This window comes from Pongo abelii, chromosome 2 (assembly GCF_028885655.2).
Source record: "Pongo abelii isolate AG06213 chromosome 2, NHGRI_mPonAbe1-v2.0_pri, whole genome shotgun sequence".
Lineage (NCBI taxonomy): Eukaryota > Metazoa > Chordata > Mammalia > Primates > Hominidae > Pongo > Pongo abelii.
The window spans coordinates 21,148,968-21,171,569 of record NC_085928.1 but is presented as its reverse complement, the minus strand read 5'-3'; the positions used below and the strand labels follow the sequence as shown (position 1 = coordinate 21,171,569).

Sequence of the window (22,602 nt, the reverse complement as noted above, 5' to 3'; positions counted from 1 at the left end):
TCTGTATTTATCTCCTCAACTTGATTAGATCCTTTGAAATCGGGCTTTGTAATCTACCATTGTTTAAGAGGGAGAGGGGAGGGCTGGAGAAAAATAACTATTGGAGGGAATTTAGAATCAAGTCTACTTTGGCCTTCATTTCTTATTTTGTGTTTTTAATTTTTTCCTGAAGAAAAACTATGCTTGGATTTCCCCTAATTACTTGAGGATTCCAAACCTTCCTTCCTGATGAAAAATCAAACTGTGGGAGCTGGAGTCATATTTGAAAATGAAAAATAAGCAAATCTTTCTCCACTGTGAGTGGGAGCTGGTCCAGCAGATTTGCAATCAGTCCTCATCTCAGGACTTCAGTCAGGTTTGTGAACACTACCACAGCTGTGCAAATCTTGGGGTAGAGAAAGAAGGACGAAGCACTTTCTGTTTGCCTCCTGTGGCTTTTGTTTCATTTAGGTTCCTACCCTATAAGCTTCACTTCGCAACGCCAAGGGTAGGGAAAAGACATTCAAAGTGGAATTTGCTCAGAACCACAGCATTTCTCCTCATTTTTAGGTCACGACTGAAATTGGGTTTTAATGTGAAATTTGCCTTAGGCTCAGCAGATGGTTCTCAAAAATCACAAGCAACAGTTTGCCTTCTGTACACTGATGTGGCTATAACTTAAGTATAAAATTTCAAGGGGACACACGTTGTGTCCTAACCTGCCCTTTCTCTCTGTCTCTTGTTCCCCTCATTTTTTTTTCTATTTATATTATTTGGTGCTGCAACATACTTCGCTGCATTCAGCCCATACCAATCATACGTGATTATGACAGGTGAGTGTGGTTGGAAGAAAAGAGGGAAACATCTATGCTATACTTAGTGGGCTCAGATCATATGCTGATTTTTCTCTTTCTTTAAAAATAAATTTCCTTTAAAATTTGGGGTGAAAAGGTAAGCAAATTGTATAGTGGATTTATTTACTTGAGTGACGTTCCTGATCATTCTCATCTTTAAATCTTCCTGCAGCTGCACTCCCAACCTTTCTGGACATCAATATTAATGTTCTGGGCTCCTGGCAGTAGCTAGTAGAGGTTGCATTTCATAATTCAGATGTAAAAATTAAAAGCCAAGTGCTAGAGGGGGTATACAGTAGCAGAGTACATCCATCCAACCACTGATTGAAAGCCCTTCAGAAAGTCAGCCTTTCCCAGCCCTCCCTTAGCAAGGAAATGCAACATTACCAGGTAAAATGGTGGCCCCCAAATTCACTCTCCTTCCTTACTTGAAGAAAAAGTAACTATAAAGGGCATAGTAAGTTTCCAGAAATATTTCAGAGCTGTAATGACTCAAACTCTGAGAATCTTCAATCAGATCTTCAATCGTTACACATGGGGATTGGGCTTTGACAAATTATACCTGAAGACAAAGTTTGACCAACAGATGCATGAGATTAGGTGTGCTTTAGGCAGCAGGGAGTTAACTTCACCAGATAGTCCAGCAGTTTGCCTCTGATTCCTATTGGTAGATAACTCCACGGAGAAAAAGTCTCACAATCCCGCTCACTCGTCATCTGTGCTAAGGTCTTAAAGCTTTTGTGAAAAATCTGTCCGTTAATGTTATATGCTGTAGGGAACACAGATCCTCAATTCTCTGCAGAGAGAAAGACTACCTCGTTATCATTCTCTTCATATTATTCTTTTCTTCCTTCAAAATGAAGTAGACACTTGTGTTTGAGAGATGCAGGAACTTGGAGAGAGCATAAGAATAATTTTAACTAATTAAAATGAAAACAAATGCTTAGTAAATAAAAATAATTTAAAAAGACAATCCATTAGAAATTCAACACTGAGTCTACGCAGTGAAAGAAAGAAAACCACACCCAATGTTATCAGCATGTCTTACTAGAGTTATTGCCTTTCACCAGTGATCTGATATTATTTTAGGGTGGAAACAAATTAAAAGAAAGTAGGAAAAAAGTATTCTATCATTAACTTCCTTATTTCTCCTAGCATTTTTTGTCTGTTGCTTGTTTGGATGTTACAGCTGTTTTAATATTTGCTTGTCTCTTTTAAATTTGAGAAAGTGGCCTTTTGTTAATTCTAGCCAAGGTTCTATTTCTTGGCCACTTCTTGACATGATTTAAGATGAAAGTCTTAAGTCTCCTTCAAAAACATAGTTGCTTTCTACAGAAACTTTTGGCTAATGGCTACATCCAAATATTTATTAGAGAACTGATTATGTGAGGAATTTTCCATAGTTACTTAAAAACCTTTATTTTAAATGATGCCTTTTTTTTTTTGTTTTGCTAAAAAAGGATATGCCATAACAGGTGTTCTACAATGTTTTTTTCATTACTCCTAAAAATAGATAAGCACCTCTTGCTTGCTATTCACTTGATTCTGGTAATTTCTGTCCTAATCATTGCTAAAGTGATTTTTCTGAAGAACCAAAGCATGAGTTGCTTTTTGTCTTTGTCTTCTGTTTTATTTTCTTTTTAAAAATGTTGCAAATGTGGTTTTATTTCCTATGACTCCAAGGCCTTAAGCAACTTGTTTGTGAGGCCAAACAATTTATGAGGGACACCATACAGACAAATTTTCATAAGTTACAATAATTCCGAAGCTTGAAAAAAAATAAAATGTAAAAGAAAGATGTAAACAGCCTGCTCATTAGCCTGTTTCACGTCTGGATGGAGACTGTCATTAAATTTTAGTTGCATAATATTTTGCAGGGCAGGTCTCTCAGTTAAAAAACAAACGCTTTCTAACCTGTCTTTTAAGCCTCTCATGAATAAGAATCCAGGGACCTAGGAAGCTTATAATCACTGCAGGCAGTGTTTGTGCTAACCAAAGTATGGCAAGAAGGCCAATTCAGTGAAGCACTGCAAATATTTGTGTGGCTCAAAGAAGCAAGGGAACGTCCCTGGTTGGGAGCAGGTCTGTAAAACAAGGTGGACAAAAGACCGTACAAAGCTTAGGGAAATAAAATGGAAGACGAGTAGGTGAAAGGGGAGACACGAAGAGTTTGAATTCCAACTTGGATTTAGATTTTATGTGAAGAAAGTTCAATATGCATTCAGAGATGAAACCCTTTCATATTTTTTGCAAAGGACAATAAAATAACTTTAGACTTCAAACACCCCGAGAGATGCTCCTACTCATGTCAGATTCTGGCCTCCTTCCACCACTTACCCTGTCCTATCTGATGTAGCTCCATAGTCTCCAAGCACCACAACAGATTGCTCACCACCCACATACGCTTCCATATGTGAAGGCAGAGAAGAGAAATTTTGGTGACTTTTGTAGAAATGAAGAGGAGAGTAAAACAATAAGGCTATGCTTACTGGGATTATGCTTACTGAGATTAATCTGTATAGCTATATAGTTTATTTTTTATTCATTTGATTTTTTTTGAGTGTGATGCTTTTAAATAATAAAACACGCAATTCACGTTATTTGATTAGTTCAATAAAATTTGCCCTGATTTTAGAGTAAGTATCAATATGGAATCTAAAGGGCAGTATCTAGTTCTTATTTGGCTCCAGTGAGCATGTTTGTCTTCCACAATGAAATAAGGCAGTGGTAATGTACTGGTCTCCTGAGTTCACTTGTTTAAATAATTTCCCCTCACCTTTCCATGCAAGGCATCAAAGAGCACAACAGGCAGCTGCCACTTTGGGGACTTTTTTAGTATTGCTGCCATTTCTCTTCAGTATGCACAGCCATCTTTCCCTCGACCTCCTGAAGGGGCACTCAATGTTATTACAGTCCTGCCACAGTAGTAGTCAAAGTGTTTGCTGTGGTTCAGTGAAATTTGGGGACATTTCATCATCCATGTAAATATCAGGGAGACTGGCAAAAACATGCCATAGATTTCTTGGCTGTAAAAGATTAAATAAAAGTAGACTCCAGTGATACAGCTGGCTTTCCAAAATAATGTGGACTATGTTCTTTGCCAAACAGTCTGATTTCAAGGTCCATAAAGAAATGTATCCAAATTTGCATTATAGCCCCGTGGAAACAGCTTGGGGTTCTAGAAAGAGAGTGTGTTAGGTCAGAGAATAAGTAAGCAACAATTGGCTTACCAAAATACAAGTCTTTCCCCATGGTCAGGATAATGTAGAATAAGTTTTCCTTGTGATAAAGTACTAGCTGTGCTTTCACTGTTGTTTGGCATAATTGTAATTCCAAGCATGCCTCAAGTCAAAATAGAACATTGTAAATTCTTCAAAAATTATGCAGTAACTCCAAGCAGGCAGGCTGTTGAGCATTAGGGTTCTAGAGCCAGGAAGACTTGACCTCAAGTCCCAGCCTTAACATTTACAAACTTGGTGACGTCGGACAAGTTAATAGACCTCTCTTGGTGTCAGTTTTCTCTTATATAAGTGGAAATAATTGTAATTCCTCTCAACGTTGTTGTGAGGATCAAGTAATATCATGCCTAACACAACATTTCATGGTTCTTTGACATTTAGTAATTGCTGGGATAAACAGTAGCAGGAATTAGCTAGAAAATGTCTAGTATTTAGCTGAAATCCCTAAAAGCGATAGCTAAAAATCTGCCTTAAGCCCTATTACTTTACTTCAATATTGAATAAATAATGAAGGGGCAGAAAACCATGTCAGTGATAATTATCTTAAAAAGATATTTGCTCATCTTTAAACTTGATACTTGATGATTTTCACCATAGAATGATGAATTCACTTCAAGCATCTATCTAACAAATCTGTACTGAGAACTTCCTGTTTACAAGACAAACCAATAGGATCCCTTTCCTGTGTGTTCCATGCTTAGTATCTGAGATATCACATACGAAACAGAATCTACATCCAAAGAAATCTCCATGTGCACTAGACTAAAGCTATCTAAAAGCAGTCATTTCATTTTGATTCCTAGGATGTCCAGGAAATAAAATATGTATATTTTCATGAAATGAATGACCTTGGAAATATCAAGTATTTCCAGTGATAAAATAGACATATATATAAGTCAAATGATAAAGGTCATGTAACAGTAAATCCTACACAACATTCTCTGTTTACTGTAGTTTGAAGAACTCTGCAAAAGGTATAATCATTAATACAGTAATTTTTACACTGGGCTTTCCAGAGCACTAGAGTTTCAATAGGGTGCGACTTGGGAATTGGAGTTGAGCAAGGGAGGCTCTGGGTCCCTTATCCCCACTTCATTCAAAGCAGCTCATCCTCATAACTGTTTTATATACTAGGTTCTATTTTTTTTCTTTTAAAAAAGAGTTCAGCTGCTTAAAAAAATAAAATAAAGTTTGAAAACCACATGAAGTTCAATTCAGTGACTTTTTTTAACTTTTTCAAAGCCTACCTGTCACACAAAATTTACGACAGCTTGAAATTTCAGCATTGTGTCAAAGGCTGCTCTAAAGCTAACATTAAAGCCTAACCACTGTATAACATTCATCTTGTCTCCTTGTAATGCCCAGGAATCTTTGTATTTACATATTCTGGATGAGGGCAAGGAATTGCCCATCTTACAGAGGCATGCACTGTACTTGAAAACAAATCCACTAACCACATTAGTGTGTGTGTGTGTGTGTGTGTTTATACGGTTGGAAGAAAGAGAGTGAAATGCAGATATAAAACATTACATATATTTTTAAATGTTTATTTTTTGCTTCAAATTTTTTAGCTTAATTAGATCTTCATAGTGACTTTACAAAAAATACCTATAAATACCTATAAAAATCCCTAATACTATTGTGAAGATAAAAGCACAAGTTCTTTATTACCTCTCTCTAGGCTTTATTCATTCATTCATTCATTATCCACTTAATAACCTTTGCAGAGTTCCCATCACATTCCAGAGACTGTGGAATAAAGAAATGAATAGGCAACATGTAGAAATAGATAGAGCACAGGCTTTGGGGTAAGACCAGTCATCGTGGGAGTCTCATTTCAGCAATTATAAATTATGTGCACTTGAATATGTGACTTATTCTCACCAAATATGTTTCCTCATCTGAAATAGGGCTTCAGAAGACTATCCTCATAGAGTTTTGATGATTAGATGTAGAAATCTATGTTCAGTAATATATATCCATTACTTAGCACAAAATAATAACTAGTAAGGATTATTTGTTCTTTGAAAGGCAGTTTAAGGCCACGAAATACAAACACATCTCTGCTCCAACCCATGAAGGAATACCCAGGTGGCAGTGCATTTGTGAAACTACGTATTTGGAAAAAGACCTTAAAGCAGTCTCCATTGCTTTCAACTTCTTAGGGAAAATTGTGCTGTCTCCAAGCACTTAGTAAATTAATAAAACTCTAACTTGGTTTAGAAACATACTTAGTATAAATTGGCCTTTATTATGGAAACGAGTGCCACGTGAACCCAGGTGTAAAGCAGAGACGGTTCCAAAATGCTCTACAAACATGCTTTCTAAAAGTGATAATATGAAAGATTAATCTAAATTGATACTTTTCCCGGTATAGGAGCAATTCCCTGGGAGTGACTTAGGAGATTTAGGCCATCATCATCAGCATAAGAGCTAACACACTGAAGCAATGATGACTAAATGGTACCCTGAGTTATTAACGCAATTTCTAAAAGGGCCTAGCTCATTATGAGGATATGGCTATCAAACAAGGGAAATTTGGCTCCATAATACTTTGCACATATTGCATATTTTTAATGTTTGGGCAAGCTGTGAATGCATTTGGCTTAGTGTTTGGGCTTGTCTGCTGTTTGTTTTCTGTTGCTGCAAATTCTATTCTGCTAATAATTTACCAGAAACTTAGTAGCTTAAAACAATACATATTATCTTAGAGTTCTGCAGGAAAGAAATCTAATATGGGGCATCACTGTGCTAAACTCAAGGTATTGACTGAGCTACATTTCTTTCTGGAAACTCTGGGGGAGAATGTTGTCCTCCCTTCTTGGCTCTTGCCTCCTTGCTGTACCTTCAAGACCAGCGATGTTGCCTATCTCTGGTCCTTCTTCCTCTGTCACATTTTTCTCTGACTGCATCCAGAAAAAAATTTCTACTTTTAGAGATGCATGTAATCAGATCAGGCCTACCAGTATAACCCAGGGGGGTTTGAACCATCATCACATCTGCAAAATCTCTTTTCTCTTTTGCCATCTAAGGTAACATGTTTATGGATTCTGGGATATAGGACATGCATGTCTTTGGAGGGTCATTGTTCTGCCTACCACATATGGCATTGGGGAAATTGGGTTATTATAGAGAGTATTAAATGACATATGGCTACAGGCCTTCTGAATGTCCCATTGTGTACATCCCTTAAGGAAGATGTGAATTTTTCAGAAAGCTCTCCCACTCGGCATATCTTGTTAAATTTTCCTCCATCTGTAAATGAACCAGTTAGACTAAATGATCACTAGATACTCTTCTAGCTTCAAAGGCTGGGGTCCCCTAAGTCTGTATAGACAAAACTTTATGCACTGTTCCATGACAAATTTTGATGATTCAGATTTCAAGGCAAATTAAAGCCTCACAAAAAGCAAAATAGGAAAAGAACAGAAAAAGTACTATTTAGATTACATGGATTACCCAGTCTTATGTTCTATGTACCTGCCAGTCCCCACATGCAGTACTGTGTTCCCTTGGCACTGCCACTTTTTAAAGCAGCCATTGACACACTGGAATGAGCCTAGAGGATAGCAGTCAGGATTTTATTACCACCTCTTTGATTTGAGATATAGTGGAAGGAACAACAAAAGTTAACTGAGAGAACTGAAATTGGAAAATAGAATAAAGAAGGGGATGTGGTAACTTTCTTCAAATAATTGTGCTTATTGAAGAAAAGTGAATTTTATTCTGTGATGCTCTAGAGAGCCAAGGTTGGATCAGCGGGTGGAAGGCACAAGAAGGTTCAATATAAAATGAAACTTTCAAATAGTAAGACTTGGAGAAAAATGAAAGCAGCTGTTTGTGGGGCAGCCACAAGTTAGACCATGTATGATTAGACCACGTGATGCTGGACTAGAAATACTGGAGAAGCAATACCTCCACTGATGCAAGCTTTATATAGTAGTCTTAAAGGCACTCCCTTACCACCACATTTCTAGAAAGTTTATGAATCTGATTACTATAGAGACATTATTTCCATTTCAATAAAAAGTAGATTAAGAAGATAATTATGCAAGATGTTTGACTGACATTATACATAAGAAAGCCATTTCTACTAAGCAAGGGTAGACAGATATGGAAATACACAAAGTTCCTGGAAGAAAGAGTTGGCATTACATCATTCTTAAGGAGGTAGACTACAGCCAAGATTTCTAAACTACATCAGTGGAGTCCTAGGGTCTTTCTGAGTGCATCTGGAGCCTCTAGGTATGGCAGAATGAGAGAGAGAAAGAAAAAGTAGGGATGAACAGATGCAGTGGTGTTAGGGCCTACCATTCCCTCCATCCTGCCTTCAACCACAGAATCTCCACTTCAGGGCTCCTTATAAAGTTCCCTTTGAAGAAAAAAAAGAAAGCTCAAATACTTAAAACAAAGGAGGGGTGGGGGGAATCTACTGGCATAGAGTAATAATGAGACACGAAAATAGAAAATTGGAAATGAAAGAAATGTAAAATCTTTTCCCATAGTTCAGAGCTTTATTTACTAGATGGGTAGTTTTTTAACTTGTATACATTTCTACATATATTTATGTCTTGTCATGCCATCCTTGGGTACAGCTTTCTGGCATGGCATGGTGGAGACAGAAAACATGCATTTTTAACATTTAACCTGTAACCATACTGTATTTCAAGAAACTCCATAGACATGTCTTGTGGAAGCCTGAGGCTTCCTGCAACTTAGATAAAAACTTGCTGCTCCAGAAAATACTGCCTTTAGCTAAGTTCATTTTAGCAATTCCTACGCGAATGGTACCCAGTAACAACAAACTTTGGCAACTTTTTAAAATAAAAAGTTCACAAAAGAAAAATGACAAACTGGCAGGATGGGAAAATAAAACGTTAATCTTTTGAATAAATAAAGGACTCTAAGACACTGATTTTAAAAGGCTTACAACCCAATTTTTTAAAAATGGGCAAAGGCCACATATACAGGCAATTAATAAAAGGAAAACACAAATCACATTTAAATATGTGAAGATGCCAAATCTTACCTCCCTTAAGCCTATCAAATTGGCAAAATCCAAAAATGTTGTAACAGTATCGGTGAATTTGTAGGAATAGACATTCTCATATGCTCTTTTACTGAAGACTCTTTGATAATATCTATCAAAATTACAAATAAATATTTGATGAAGTAATCTTAGAGAATGTATCCTACAGATACACATACATATACAAAAAGACTTACATATAAGGTTACTCACTGCACTTATTTATAATAACACAAGACTGTTAACAAACTAAACAGACTTGCTAAATACATATAATGTATACAATCCATTATATGGATTATAGATCCATATAATGAATAATATATGTATTATAAATCCATATAATGAAATGATATGTAGCTTAAAAATCAATGCAACAGCCTTTCACCCACTGATATAGGATCTCCAGAAAATCTTTCAGATTAAAAAAATGAGATGCAAATCATTATTCAGAACATTCAACTTTTTATGTAAAATATATGAAATGATATGTATTCATGTTTGTTTTTATATGCATCAAGAAAATTTGAAAGTATACATACAAATGAATAAAAATGAGTATTCATGATTGAGTAGATGGTGGCAGGGATGGAGAGACAGTTATTTTATTGTATCACACTTTAAACCACATGAATCCATTAGCTTTTCAAAAATAAAATTTTAAAAATAATTAAATTGACAACTTCTGACAAGCTGAGATTAAATAACTATTTACTTTTTAAAAGTAGCCTGTTCTTTAAAACAAAAAAGGTTGAGACCAATGAGAATAAGATTGTATTAAAAATAATGAAAACATAAATTCATGTTGGTGAACGAGAAGTACATCATCCTCCCCAATTAATATGGATTAAGTGAGTAATTTTTAAATTCAATTCTGAATTTTCAGATAAGCATAAAAAGGAAAAATATCATTATATAATTCTTATGATCTGATAAAACACAGCCTACCATATTTTTCATAATGCATTAAAATTTCCATAACCTACTATGTTTTCTAGAGATGGAAACAAAAACACAACTTTTATAAAATTTTAAGAAAGTTTTTCTTTATCTTTGAAATGTGCAGTAATTTCAACAGTCTACAGATTATGCAGAAGCACGAGTCATATAAAATAAATATTAGCTATTTTTACTACTTAAAATGGCCCATTTTAAGAAGTACAAATAGCTAATATTTAATTAATTCTCACCATAAGCTAGGCAGTGTTAAGTGTGTTTCCTAAATGTGTGTGTTACCTGCACAGCAACCATAAGAGCCAGTCATTTAATATCCCCTTATACAAATGAGGAAACTGAGGCTTAACAGGTAACTTGATCAAATGTACACACCTTTTAAGTGAATAAGATGAAGGCAAGCCCACAGGCAGCCTCCAGAGGCAAGGCTATCCTAGCCACCACACAATGCTGACGCTACTCACCCAGCAATAAAAAAGTGGGCAGTATATTTATTGCATAACTTAAGAATGTCTGGATTAGAAGAAACAGAGGTTAAGGTGAGAAACTTTCTCATAAACCATTATAAGCTTGGAATCTGTATTTTAACAAGTTCTCTGTATATTCTGAAATAGCTGGTGTAAAGTCCAATGTTGAGAATGGTTGCCTTAGACTTCCTTCTATGAACATATCACTCAACTGGAGTTCTGAAAGGAGCCAAATAGCAGTCACTTCAAGGACACATTGTCACAAGAGCCTGGTTGCTGCTATTTTCTGTTGTTGAGGAAAGAACGATCCATATGCTTTGGCTACCACACTCTCAGTTGGCAAGGTCAACATTCTATTTTTAAAAGTTTTGAAGGCTGACTTCATTCAGCTGGAGGGTCATCTCAACAACTGTTTTCCTCTGTTGACCTTGCACTGTGATAGATTTGTGCAGCATAGTGAAGACACAATCTTTGTCCTTGAGAAGGTAGAGAGTTGTCAACTTGGGCAGATGAGATTTACATACTTTGAAACAATTGAAGAACAACAAAAGACTGTATAATGAAGGGCCAGATTGTGTGGTATGGCTCAGTTAATTATGAGAACTCGGGGAAGGAATATGATGAAGCCTAGTGAGCAAAGGCTTTGCAAAGCTCAGTTAGCCCTGAATGTTAACAGAGGAAGAAGAAGATAACATTGAGGAAATAAAATAACTTCAGAAAAGGTTGAGAGACAAAAATGGTATTTTCAGCAGATTCAAGGATTCAACAGAGTATTCATATTAGTTTATTCATGCATTATTTTATTCTTGTTTTGGTAGCCCACTACACGCATATACTCTTCTAAGAATCCAGAATACAAAGAGGAGTAAGATAGATCCTTATTGTCTGAAGATGAAGAGTTTACTTTTAGCTGGGATAGGATTTGTATATGTTGAGTATGGAGATGATGTTTATGGTAGAGGAATAATGAGAGCAAAGGCAGTAAAGCTCACAGAGCGAACAAGGAATGGTGATTGTAGATTAAAATGCAAAAGGGGTCTGATAAAAGAAACTGCAGAAATGAGACTGCATAGGTGTTTTGTTTCATGTTGTGAGGAGTCACAAATACCATAATTCAACATTATTATGAATATTAAGAAATATAATGAGGGCAAAGGAGAGATAGGGAATGTCAGTTGAAGTAATTTGGAAATAATCCTTTGGATTATTGGAGTGTGGAAATAACTAAAGGAACAATATAAAAGCAACATTCTTAAAGATTAAACTGGAGAATGTAAGTACAAGGAACAAAATACAGGTTAGAGTGTAGCCTGGGAAGATGTCTAGGAGGCATCACAAAAAGCCAGGACTAATGTGGCAAGGAGACTAAAGTTAAAAGAATTGAGAAGAGATCCTTTGGGATGAATAATCCATGAGATTTGTGAGTGATTTGATAAACATTAAGAATTGAATTGACTCAAGTTCATTCCCAGGTACTCAAGTCTAGTTTTTATTCAACTTTCTGTGTAGGACAAAAATAAGGAAGTCTTTCTGGAAGTAAAATCATGAGTTCAATCTTATACATCAAGGGCACATGCACACGGGGTGAGATTCCATCTTCAGTGCTAATATTTGTCTATATCTGTATTAATTACCTTATGAAAGCTACATCTCACACTTGCACTTAGTTTTCCAGTTTCTAAGTCTCATGGTTCACCAGACTACAATTTAATCTTTAAAGATAAAGTAAAATTGAAAGTGGAATTCTTTGTTATTTTGTTAACGTTCTAAACTACAGTGAGTCAAATCCAGGAGGGAGGTTTAAGTGGGTTGGATGAAAGAATCTCCAAAAGTGATCACAGCTAGAAACATTTCCCAGGAAAGAGTAAAGACCTCATGGATGGTCCAACCATTTGTGCAAGGTCTGAAATAAGAAGCACATGTTAACTATTTAAAGTGCCTGGGAATGTGATTCTTAATAACAAGACCAGGTGACTGCTAACAAGCCCAGGTGAGAAAAGTAAACAAGCTATGAATCAAACCCAGTTTACCTAGTGAATTATGAACTTGCTTCTGAAGAACCAGAGAGTCCTAAACGGGTCAAAAGCATAGCAGGAATTTTAGACACTTTGAGATTACCTCACAATATAAATGCTGGTATCACACTGAATTCCATTTTCCAAAGACTAGAGAAAGCACTATGGTCCAGAAAGTGCTGTTCCCTTCTCTTTCCAAACCAGGACCCACGAGAGCCACTAGAAGTGAACATAGAAAGTGAAACAAGTGGAAGAATAGCATTAATTTTCTGAGTTAATGGAGAACATTCAAAATCCCCATGGGTCCCGGCGATCATTCCGGTTCTAACACTGAGACAAGACAAAAGAACTTAAAGCTTAAGTCAGTGTAGTTTGGTCAGACAAAAGCTTCAGTGCAGATAGAAGCTTGGCTTCCTGTGCCCAGGCCACTGCCAGCCAGTCTGGGGTAAACTTTAAAACTTAAAAGAGCTATTATCTGAAAATGTGTCTGTTTCTTTATGTTTGTTCTTTCACTTGGGGCTTTGTTTTGTTTTCCTTTTACTTTTCTAATAAACTTCCCCTTGAAAATGTTCCACCTTGTGATTAGAAAGCTGGAGGGCACAGGCAGGGTGGTGGCAGCTGCCATCTCAGCTGGATAACATTCCCTCCCCTTCTTTTTCCCTAGCAGCTGATGAGGCTGAGGCTGAAACAGACAAGAGGTGAAACCCCTGGAGGAGAGACAGACAGCTGTGATCACTGGTTTCTTCCTGCCTGAGGTGTTCTCTCACTGTAAGGCAACAGTACCTATTTAATGTTAGGTATAATACATATAATATTTTGTGTTAAAGACTAAGAAACTGCAGTATCCACTGATAATTTCACTACTGATGAATACTGCACAGTTTCTTAGTTTTAACACAAAACAACTATTGCTTTTGGACTTGTATTCAAATAATCTGCACCAAAAATAGTGATATTACGTATAAACTACATATAAACGATATTGCTAGAATAATGTGTTCTAACATAACATTTTACCTCAAGCAAATTGCATTCCAGCATATTTATTTCCAATTTCAAGTCATGCTGGGAAGGAATATACATCCCTGGGCACTCTATAACCCCAAGTACAACGCATACAGAGAAAACCCTGAAAGTAGTACTCAGTTTCTTCCATTCGTCTGTTGTGCAGTGTTGTTACGTGCCTCTATGAAAATCAGAAGTAGCTAGATTTCAGTGTTAGCGCAGAGATTATAGGTAAAGTTATTTCTGCATGTTGGTTGGATGGGGTTTTAGATGAGCCAACTTTCCCCTGATCCCAATGCAAGTGTTGCCTGAGAGAAGGTGCTAGAATCAAGCCTCATAGTTTACAAACACTTGGACTGTTTTTTTAAAATCAAATATATTCACGTTCTATTTCATACTGCTGTGACTCTTCCATGCACTAAACTATTATTGACTTTGGAGGTAATGCGGGACATGGAAAAGATGGGGAAAATCCGAAGCAAATTGAAGATCTAGCCAATATCATTATGCGTGAAAGAGCAAATGCTAATGCCTTTTTTTAAGAGCAGAGTCTAATGCATGTCTTGACTATTTGCTCTGCTGAGAAATTGAATATTGAGAAATCAATCTTGTAGCTTTACATGAGCTGAGGTTTATGGAATGGGACTGAGCCAAGCTGATATTGCCTGATTTATTTTGCATATAACCTTTTTAATCCTACAAATATGAAATGCAATATTGAAAGTATTCACTGTTCAATAAAGACTTCTATTGCTTAGAGAAATAGTCAATAAACATCATATCCTTTCTGAGCCAAGATATTATCATTAAAGCCTCTTGAGACTCAGGCTGCCCACACAACCTTTTGGCATAGCTTCTTAAAATAATCACAAAATGCCTAATAATAAAAAATAGACTATATATCAATGCAATCAAGAAAAACGCCATGTCATTTTACATGTCATTCCCTTGCTGGAGGAGGGGACGTTAGTATGATTTTTTGGATGGTATAAATGGCAAAGGGGTTCAAGTAAGAATATAAGAACACATCATCTGAAAATGAAATCAGCATCTTCTTTGGGGCTCAGCAAGAGAAATGGGGTTTTGTGATACCATATATATCCTTCTCAAGAGGGAACATTACAAAAACACCAAAGGGCTTGACAATTATGAGGGATAGCTCCGCTGTTCAGAAAACTGTATAGAGCCCTCCATAAAAGGTGTAACTAACTCATAAATGTGACCCTTCTCTGGGAACTTCATGTCTATAGGAGAGCCGAACAAACTCAAGTGACACCACATACCACATAGAGTGTTTCCTTGGCTTTCAGGATATGTGGCTATAATTAGAGCTAAGCCCAAGCATATACCAACATATGCAGTGTAATTGCAACAATTACTGAAGAAACTATCATTAACCAAAAGTTTTTGTGAAGGCTATGTGTTCTAGATAGAGTTTTGAATGAAAGGAACCATAGCTCACAATGAAGAGAACATGTCAGACTAGAGGAATTAAACATGTGAACGGTCAAAGTCAAGGATGATAAATTCAGAGTTGGAGGACAGCTAATAGATGGGAGATGAAAACTAAAAGAGGTAAGAAGGAGAAATTAGTAGAGGGCCTGCCTGGAAGCTTAATTAGACTAATAAAACACTAAGAATAGTTACTCTAAATATTTGTTAAATAATTATCAAATACACATTATATTCTATCATATTAATAAAAATAGCTCTCATTTATTGGATCCATGTCATTTCTCAAGCAATGTGTAAATTGTTGTGCACATATTACCTCTTTTGACCACTTTAACACTGAAATAATATTATTTTTATTTACAGAATAGCAAACTGTATTCAGGGAAATTAAATAACTTCCCAAGACATTTTGATTTGATCAAAATAAACAATGAAGAAATGTAAAAGCTATTACTAGAGAGTGACAACAATCCAAAGACTCTAGAGGAAGATGCTCTGTTGTTACATTTGGGCTAGATCAGAGGAGAGCAAGAGACTTGAGAAAAGAATCTTCTAGTAGTCCAAACATGAAGTGAATGTTGTGCACTGTACCTGGAAAGGCATGATCTGAGAAACGGCAGGGCAAAAACAGCAAGGGCATTGAACCACTAGTCTAAGCAGCAGTTAAAGCTTATAAACTGGTCTGTAACTCACCATACAGAATGTTTGCTCTAAAAATCTTATAGCATAATGGTTCAAGGCACAGGTTCAGAAGTAAGCTTTCCTAGGTTTGAGTTTTGTCTCTTCCCAATGCATACTTTGACATTTTTGGCAAGTTATTGGGTTTCTCTAATTCTTAGTTTTCTCCTCATAAAATATTTATTATCATTAATAGCCCTATCTCATGGTACTGTTGTAAAAATTAAATTAGATCTTTCATGTAAAATGCAGAACACAGGGCTGATTCAGATAAAATGTATTGATAAATGTCAGATATTACTGATATACCATAACCTCAAATCCTCCTCTCCTTTCTATATATTAGTGCCTAGAAAAACACACTGTCCATTCTTCCCTCCCTCTCTAAATTCAGTGTCTTTCACAAATTTTTGTATATGTAGCTACTCTGGTGTGCAAAAAAAAAAAAAGGTATAAAAATCATTTTGTAAATCACAAGAAGAAAAAACTTACACCATGATCACGTGTGAGTACATGTGCACACACATATACATGTGTGCACATACACATTTCATGAAAATATACTTAATGCCATTAAGAATTGGTACTCTATTCTAATCCATTCTCTTTTATTTCTTTCTTTTCAAAAATAATGGTTGTGACTCACCAAATTGACTTTATGACTCACCCATGGGTGTCAATCACTGTTTGAAAAATACTTCTAAATCTCTCCTTGGGTTAAGAAAGATTATTAGAGAGTTGTGAATCTGCATCTCATTGTCTAGCCTCTCATAGATGTTTTTTTAAATTTTACTTAGGTATTATGCTATTATACTACTTTGAGGGGCATTATAAAAATCAGTCTCATGACAAGAAATAACTAGTGTTGTTGAAGATATGGGAAAAGGGAACCCTTGTACACTTTGGTGACAATGTAAATTGGTATAGCCATTATGGAAAACAATATGAAGTTCCTCAAAAAACTTAAACATAGAGCTACCAGATGATCCAAGGGTTTCACTTCTGGGTATAGGTCTAAAGGAATTAAGTTACTATTTCGAAGAGGTATCTGCACACACCCATGTTCATTATAGTGTTGTTCACAATAGACAAGATATAGGAACGATCTTAGTGTCCATCAGTGAATGAATTTTTAAATGTAGTATAATTACACAGTAACATATTATTCAAACAGGTTCATCCATGCTGCCATTTGCAACAACATGAATGAACCTGGAAAGAATTATGCTAAGTAAAATAACTCAAAAAGAGAAAGAAAAACTATGACATCACTTATATGTGGAATCTTAAAAAAAAAAAGTCAAACTCACAGAAACAGAGTAAAATGATGGTTACTAATGGTGCATGGGGGAGATGAGGAGATGTTAGTCAAAGAGTCCAAACTTTCAGTTTCTGAAGATCTAATGTTTAATATGGTGGCTATAGTTAACACTACAGTTAACCATCAAACAACAGAAATTTGAACTGTGTGGGTTCATTTATGCATGGATTTTTTTTTTTTTTTTTTTTTGCAACGGAGTCTCCCTCTATTGCCCAGGCTGGAGTGCAGTGGCGCGATCTCAGCTCACTGCAACCTCCACCTCCTGGGCTGAAGCTATTCTCCTGCCTCATCCTCCTGAGTAGCTAGGACTACAGGCGCCAGCCACCACGCCCGGTTAGTTTTTTGTATTTTTAGTAGAGATGGGGTTTCATCATGTTGGACAGGCTGGTCTAATTTTTAACACTCATAATTTAGCCTCGTGAAACACGAGGCCTCAGAAACTGGAAAAAGACTCATAACTGTTCCTCCCCACGGAAATCTTTAGTAAAAAATGAAAGATTTATATGATCTGCAGAGAAACAAGAGTTATGCATGGATTTTTTAAAATAAATATACCAATATTTTTGGAGATTTACAACAGTTTGAAAAAACTTGCAGGGTAACCATGACCCCTGAGACAATAAGACTAACCCCTGCTCTTCTTCCTCCTCCTCAGCCTACTCAATGTGAAGACAATGAGGATGAAGATCCTCATGATGATCAACTTCCACTTAGTGAATAATAAATATATATATATAATATATTATCTTTCTTACGGTTTTCTTAATAACATTTCGTTTTCTCTACTTACTTTATGTAAGAATATGGTAAAAGATTCTAATAACCAAAATACATATAACAATACATACAAGAAAAGAATACATATCAGAAAAAAATATGTGTGAACTGACTTCACATTATCTGTAAATATTCTGGTCAACAGTAGCCTATTAGTAGTTAAGTTGTGGGGGAGTCAAATGTTGTATACAGATTTTAATTTGTGAGTTCCCCTAACCCCTAAGTTGCTCAGAAGTCCACTGTACTGTGTTGTATACTGGTATATCTCACAGATACGCGGATTTGTATTCAGATTACAACAATAAAGAGTATATCATTTAAAGCAAGTCACATGAATTTTTCGGTTTTGCAGTGCATATAGAAGCTGTATTTACACTATATTGTAGTTTATTAAGTGTGCAATATAATTATGTGTGAAATGAAAATGTATGTTTATATCTTAATTAAAAATACTTTGTTGCTAAAAATGCTAATAATCATCTGAGCCTTCAGTGAGTCATAATCTTTGCTGGTGGAAGGTCTTGCCTCAATGTTTGATGGCTGCTGACTGATCAGAGAGGTGGTAGCTGAAGATTGAGGCGGCTGTGGCAATTTCTTGAAATAAATAACAGTGAAGGTTGCCACATCAATTGACTTTTCCTTTCACAAAATATTTCTCTGAAGCATTCACACTGTTTGGGAGCATTTTGTCCACAGTAGAACTTCTTTCAACATTGAAGTCAATTCTCTCAAAGCCTGCCACTGCTTTATCAACTAAGTTTATGTAATATCCTAAATCCTTTGTAGTGATTTCAACAACGTTCACAGCATCTTCATCCAGGAGTAAATTCCGTCTCAGAAAGTAAAAACCACTTTCTCTGCTGACCCACATGAAGCAACTCCTCATTTGCTAAAGTTTTATCATAAGATGATTATCATTAATTCAGTCACATCATCAGATTCCACTTCTAATGCCAGTTCTCTTGCTCTTTACACCACATCTGCTGAGACTTCCTCCGCTGAAGTCTTGAGCCCCTCAAAGTCATCCATGAAAATTAAAATCAACTTCTTTCGAATTTGTTTATGTTGATATTTTGACCTCCTTCAATGAGTCATGAATGTTCTTTATGATATCTAGAATGGTGAATCCTTTTCAGATCCATCAGAGGAATCATTATCTATGACAGTTATAGCCTTACCAACTTTATTACCTAAATAATAAGGCTTGCAAGTCGTACTCCTTGATGCTCAGACTGCAGAATAGATGTTGCATTAGCAGGGATAAAAACAACATTAATCTCCTTGTACATCTCTCTCAGAGCTCTTGGATGACTAGGTGAATTCTTGATGAGCAATAATATTTAAAAAGAAATATTTTTGTCTGAGCAATAGATCTAAATAGTGGGCTTAAGGTATTCAGTAAACCATGCTGCAAATAGACCTGCTGTTATCCAGGCTTTGTTGTTCTATTTATAAAGCACAGACAGAGTATACTTGGCATAATTCTTAAGAGGCCTAGGATTAAATGAGTATTGGGTTCCACTGAATGTCACCAGCTGCATTAGCCCTTAACAAGAGAGTCAGCCTGTTCTTTGAAGCTTTGAAACCAGGCATTGACTTCTCCTCTATAGCTATAGAAGTCTTAGATGGCATCTTCTTCCAATATAAGGCCATGTCGTCTTCACTGAAAATCTGTTATTTAGTGTAGCCACCTTCATCAATTATCTTAGCTGGATCTTCTGGATAACTTGCAGCAGCTTCTACATCAGAACTTGTTCCTTCCCTTGTATTTTTCTTAAACCTCATAAACCAACCTTTGCTAGCTTCAAACTTTCCTTCTGTAACGTCCTCGCCTCTCTCAGCCTTCACAGAATTGAAGAGAGTTAGGGAATTGCTCTGGATTAGGCTTTGGCTTAAAGAAGTGCTGTGACTGGTCTGAGTTTCTATGAGGACCTCTAATATTCTCATATCTGTCAGAAGGCTGTTCTTCTTTCTTATAATTTGTGTGTTCACTGGAGTAGCACTTTCAATTTCCTTCAAGAACTTTTCCTTTGTATTTACAACTTGGCTATTTGGCATAAGAGGTCTAGCTTTTCATCTGCCTTGGCTTTCAACATACCTTCTTTACTAAGCTTAGTCCTTTCTAGATTTTGATTTAAGAAAATTTGAGACATGTGAGTTTTCGTTTCACTTGAACACTCAGAGGCCATTGTAGGGTTGTTAATTGACCTAATTTCAATATTATTGTGTCTCAGGAAATGGAGAGGTCTAAGAAGGAGTGAGATGGGGAAAGGCCAGTTGGTGGAGCAGTCAAAACACACACAACATTTATCAAATAAGTTCACAATCTTATGTGGCTGGGGTTCATGGCATCCCAAAACAATTTTGAGAGTAACATCAAAAAACACAAAGATCAAAGATCACTGATCACATATCACCCTAACAAATATAATAAGAAAAAAATTTGAAATATTGTAAGAATTGCCAAAATGTGACACACAGACATGAAGCAAGCACATGCTATTGGAAAAATGGTGCGAATAAAGTTGCTCAATGCAGGGTTGTCACAAACCATTTTGTAATAGAAGTGCAGTATCTGCAGAGCAAAATAAAGTGACATGCAATAAAATGAGGTGTGCCAGTGTAAGAAAAAACTTTCAAAACAAGACATAAAACTTCCAAGCTGTAAACAATTTTCAATGCATTGTACTGCCCTCAAATTAGAAACACCATACAGAAAGTTAAAAATAAGCCGTAGACTTTGAGAACATTTTTCCAATTATGCATAACTACAGAAGATCAATTGCCAGACTACATAAATAAATCACTAAGAAAGAGGTAAATAAATCCAGTTAAAAAATGAGTAAATGTTATGATTAGGGGCTTTTGGAAAGAGGACACTCAATTTTTGTTGTTGTTGATGTTGTTGTTGGTGGTGGTGGTGGTAGAGACAAGGTCTCACTGTGTTGTCCAGGCTAGTCTCGAACTCATGAGCTCAAGCAATTCACCCACCTCAGCCTCCCAAAATGCTGGGATTACAGGTGTGAGCCACCGCACCAGGCCTAGAATGTTTTACCAAACATAAAAAGATGCCCAAACGTAATTGTAATTGGAGAAACACAAAGTAAAATATTGAGATATTTACACATAGACTAGAAAATAATTTATAAGTCTAACAATACCAAGTGTTGATGAGAATGTAAAGAAGCAAATACAACATATTGCAGAGTTTTTGTTTTAACCACATGTGATAACAATTTGACAATCTGACAAGATGTTAAACTAGCATGTATCTACATCTTATAGATTGGCGAAATGTGCTTCCAGATATAGCTGTATAGGTAGAATAACACTCTCAAGTGTGCACACAGAAATATATAGATTATGTTCCATTTGACATTGCTTATTTTAGCAGAAAATTTTGACTGACTTAAATATCCATCAGAGAGGGAGTGGATAAATCAGTTGTGGCATATGCATACAGTGGAATCCTGTGCAATGGTTAAGTGAAGTACAGCAAAATGTATCAACATAGAAAAAAATAAAAACAAGTTGCTGAATGATTTGAAGGGGGTTTTGTTAGTTTTCAAGGACTGCCATAACAAAGTACAATGGATTGAATGGTTTAAACAACAGAAATTTATTTTCTCATAGTTCCATGTGCTAGAAGTACAAGGTCAATGTGTGATAGGGTTTGACTCTGTTTCCACCCAAATCTCAACTTGTAGCTCCCATGATTTCCACGTGTTGTGGGAGGGACCCCGTGAGAGACGATTGAATCACGGGGACGGGTCTTTCCCGTGCTGTTCTCATGATAGTGAATTAGTCTCTTGAGATCTGATGGCTTTAAAAACAGGAGTTTCCGTGCGCAAGCTTTTTTTTTTTTGTCTGCTGCCATCCACGTAACATGTGACTTGCTCCTCCTTGCCTTCCACCATGATTGTGAGGCCTCCCCAGCCATGAGGAACTGTAAGCCCAATAAACCTCTTTCATTTGTAAATTGCCCAGTCTTGGGTAACACTTTAACAGCAGTGTGAAAACAGACTAATACAGGAAACTGGTACCAGTAGAGTGGGGCGCCGCTGAAAAGATGCCCAGAAATGTGGAAGCAACTTTGAAACTGGGTAGCAGGCACAGAATGGAACAGTTTGGAGGGCTCAGAAGAAGAGAGAACATGTGGGAAACTTTGGAACTCCCTAGAGACTTGTTGAATGGTTTTGACCAAAATGCTGATAATGATACGGACAATGAAATCCAGGCTGAGGTGGTCTCTGATCGAGATGAGGAACTTGTTGGGAACTGGAGCAAAGGTAACTCTTGTTATGTTTCAGCAAAAAGACTGGCACCATTTTTCTCCTGCCCTAGAGATTTGTGAAACTTTTAACTTGAGAGAGATGATTTAGGGTAGCTTGTGGAAGAAATTTCTAAGCAGCAAAGCATACAAGAGGTGACTGGGGTGCTGTCAAAGTCATTCTGTTTCATAAGGGGAACAGTATAAAAGTTTGGAAAATTTGCAGCCTGACAATGCAATAGAAAAGAAAATCCCATTTTCTGAGGAGAAATTTAAGCCGGCTGTAGAAATTTGCATCAGTAATGAGGAGCTGAATGTTAATCACCAAGACACTGAGAGAGTGTCTCCAGGGCATGTCAGAGACCTTTGCAGCAGCCCCTCCATAGAACTGGAGGCCTAGGAGGAAAAAGTGGTTTCGTTGCCCGGGCCCAGGGTCCCCGTGCTGTGTGCAGCCTAGGGACTTGGTGCCTTGTGTCCCAGCCACTCCAGCCATGGCTAAAAGGGGCCAATGTAGAAGTTGGGCTGTGGCTTCAGAGGGTGCAAGCCTCAAGCCTTGGCA

General features: G+C 36.6%; 1 long non-coding RNA gene and 1 other non-coding gene across 2 annotated transcripts in view; one reads left to right on the top strand and one right to left on the bottom strand.

Moving 5' to 3' along the window:
• Positions 1–22,602, top strand: part of LOC100936966 (uncharacterized) — a 69,113-nt gene that overhangs the window by 26,297 nt on the left and 20,214 nt on the right. The window contains exon 2 of the long non-coding RNA XR_008523589.2: positions 13,202–13,305. This is a non-coding gene — a long non-coding RNA (uncharacterized LOC100936966). The remainder of the gene's footprint in view (positions 1–13,201; positions 13,306–22,602) is intronic.
• On the bottom strand, positions 17,410–17,524 carry LOC112132784 (U5 spliceosomal RNA). The gene has a single exon (XR_002914506.3). It is a non-coding gene; the product is annotated as a U5 spliceosomal RNA (small nuclear RNA).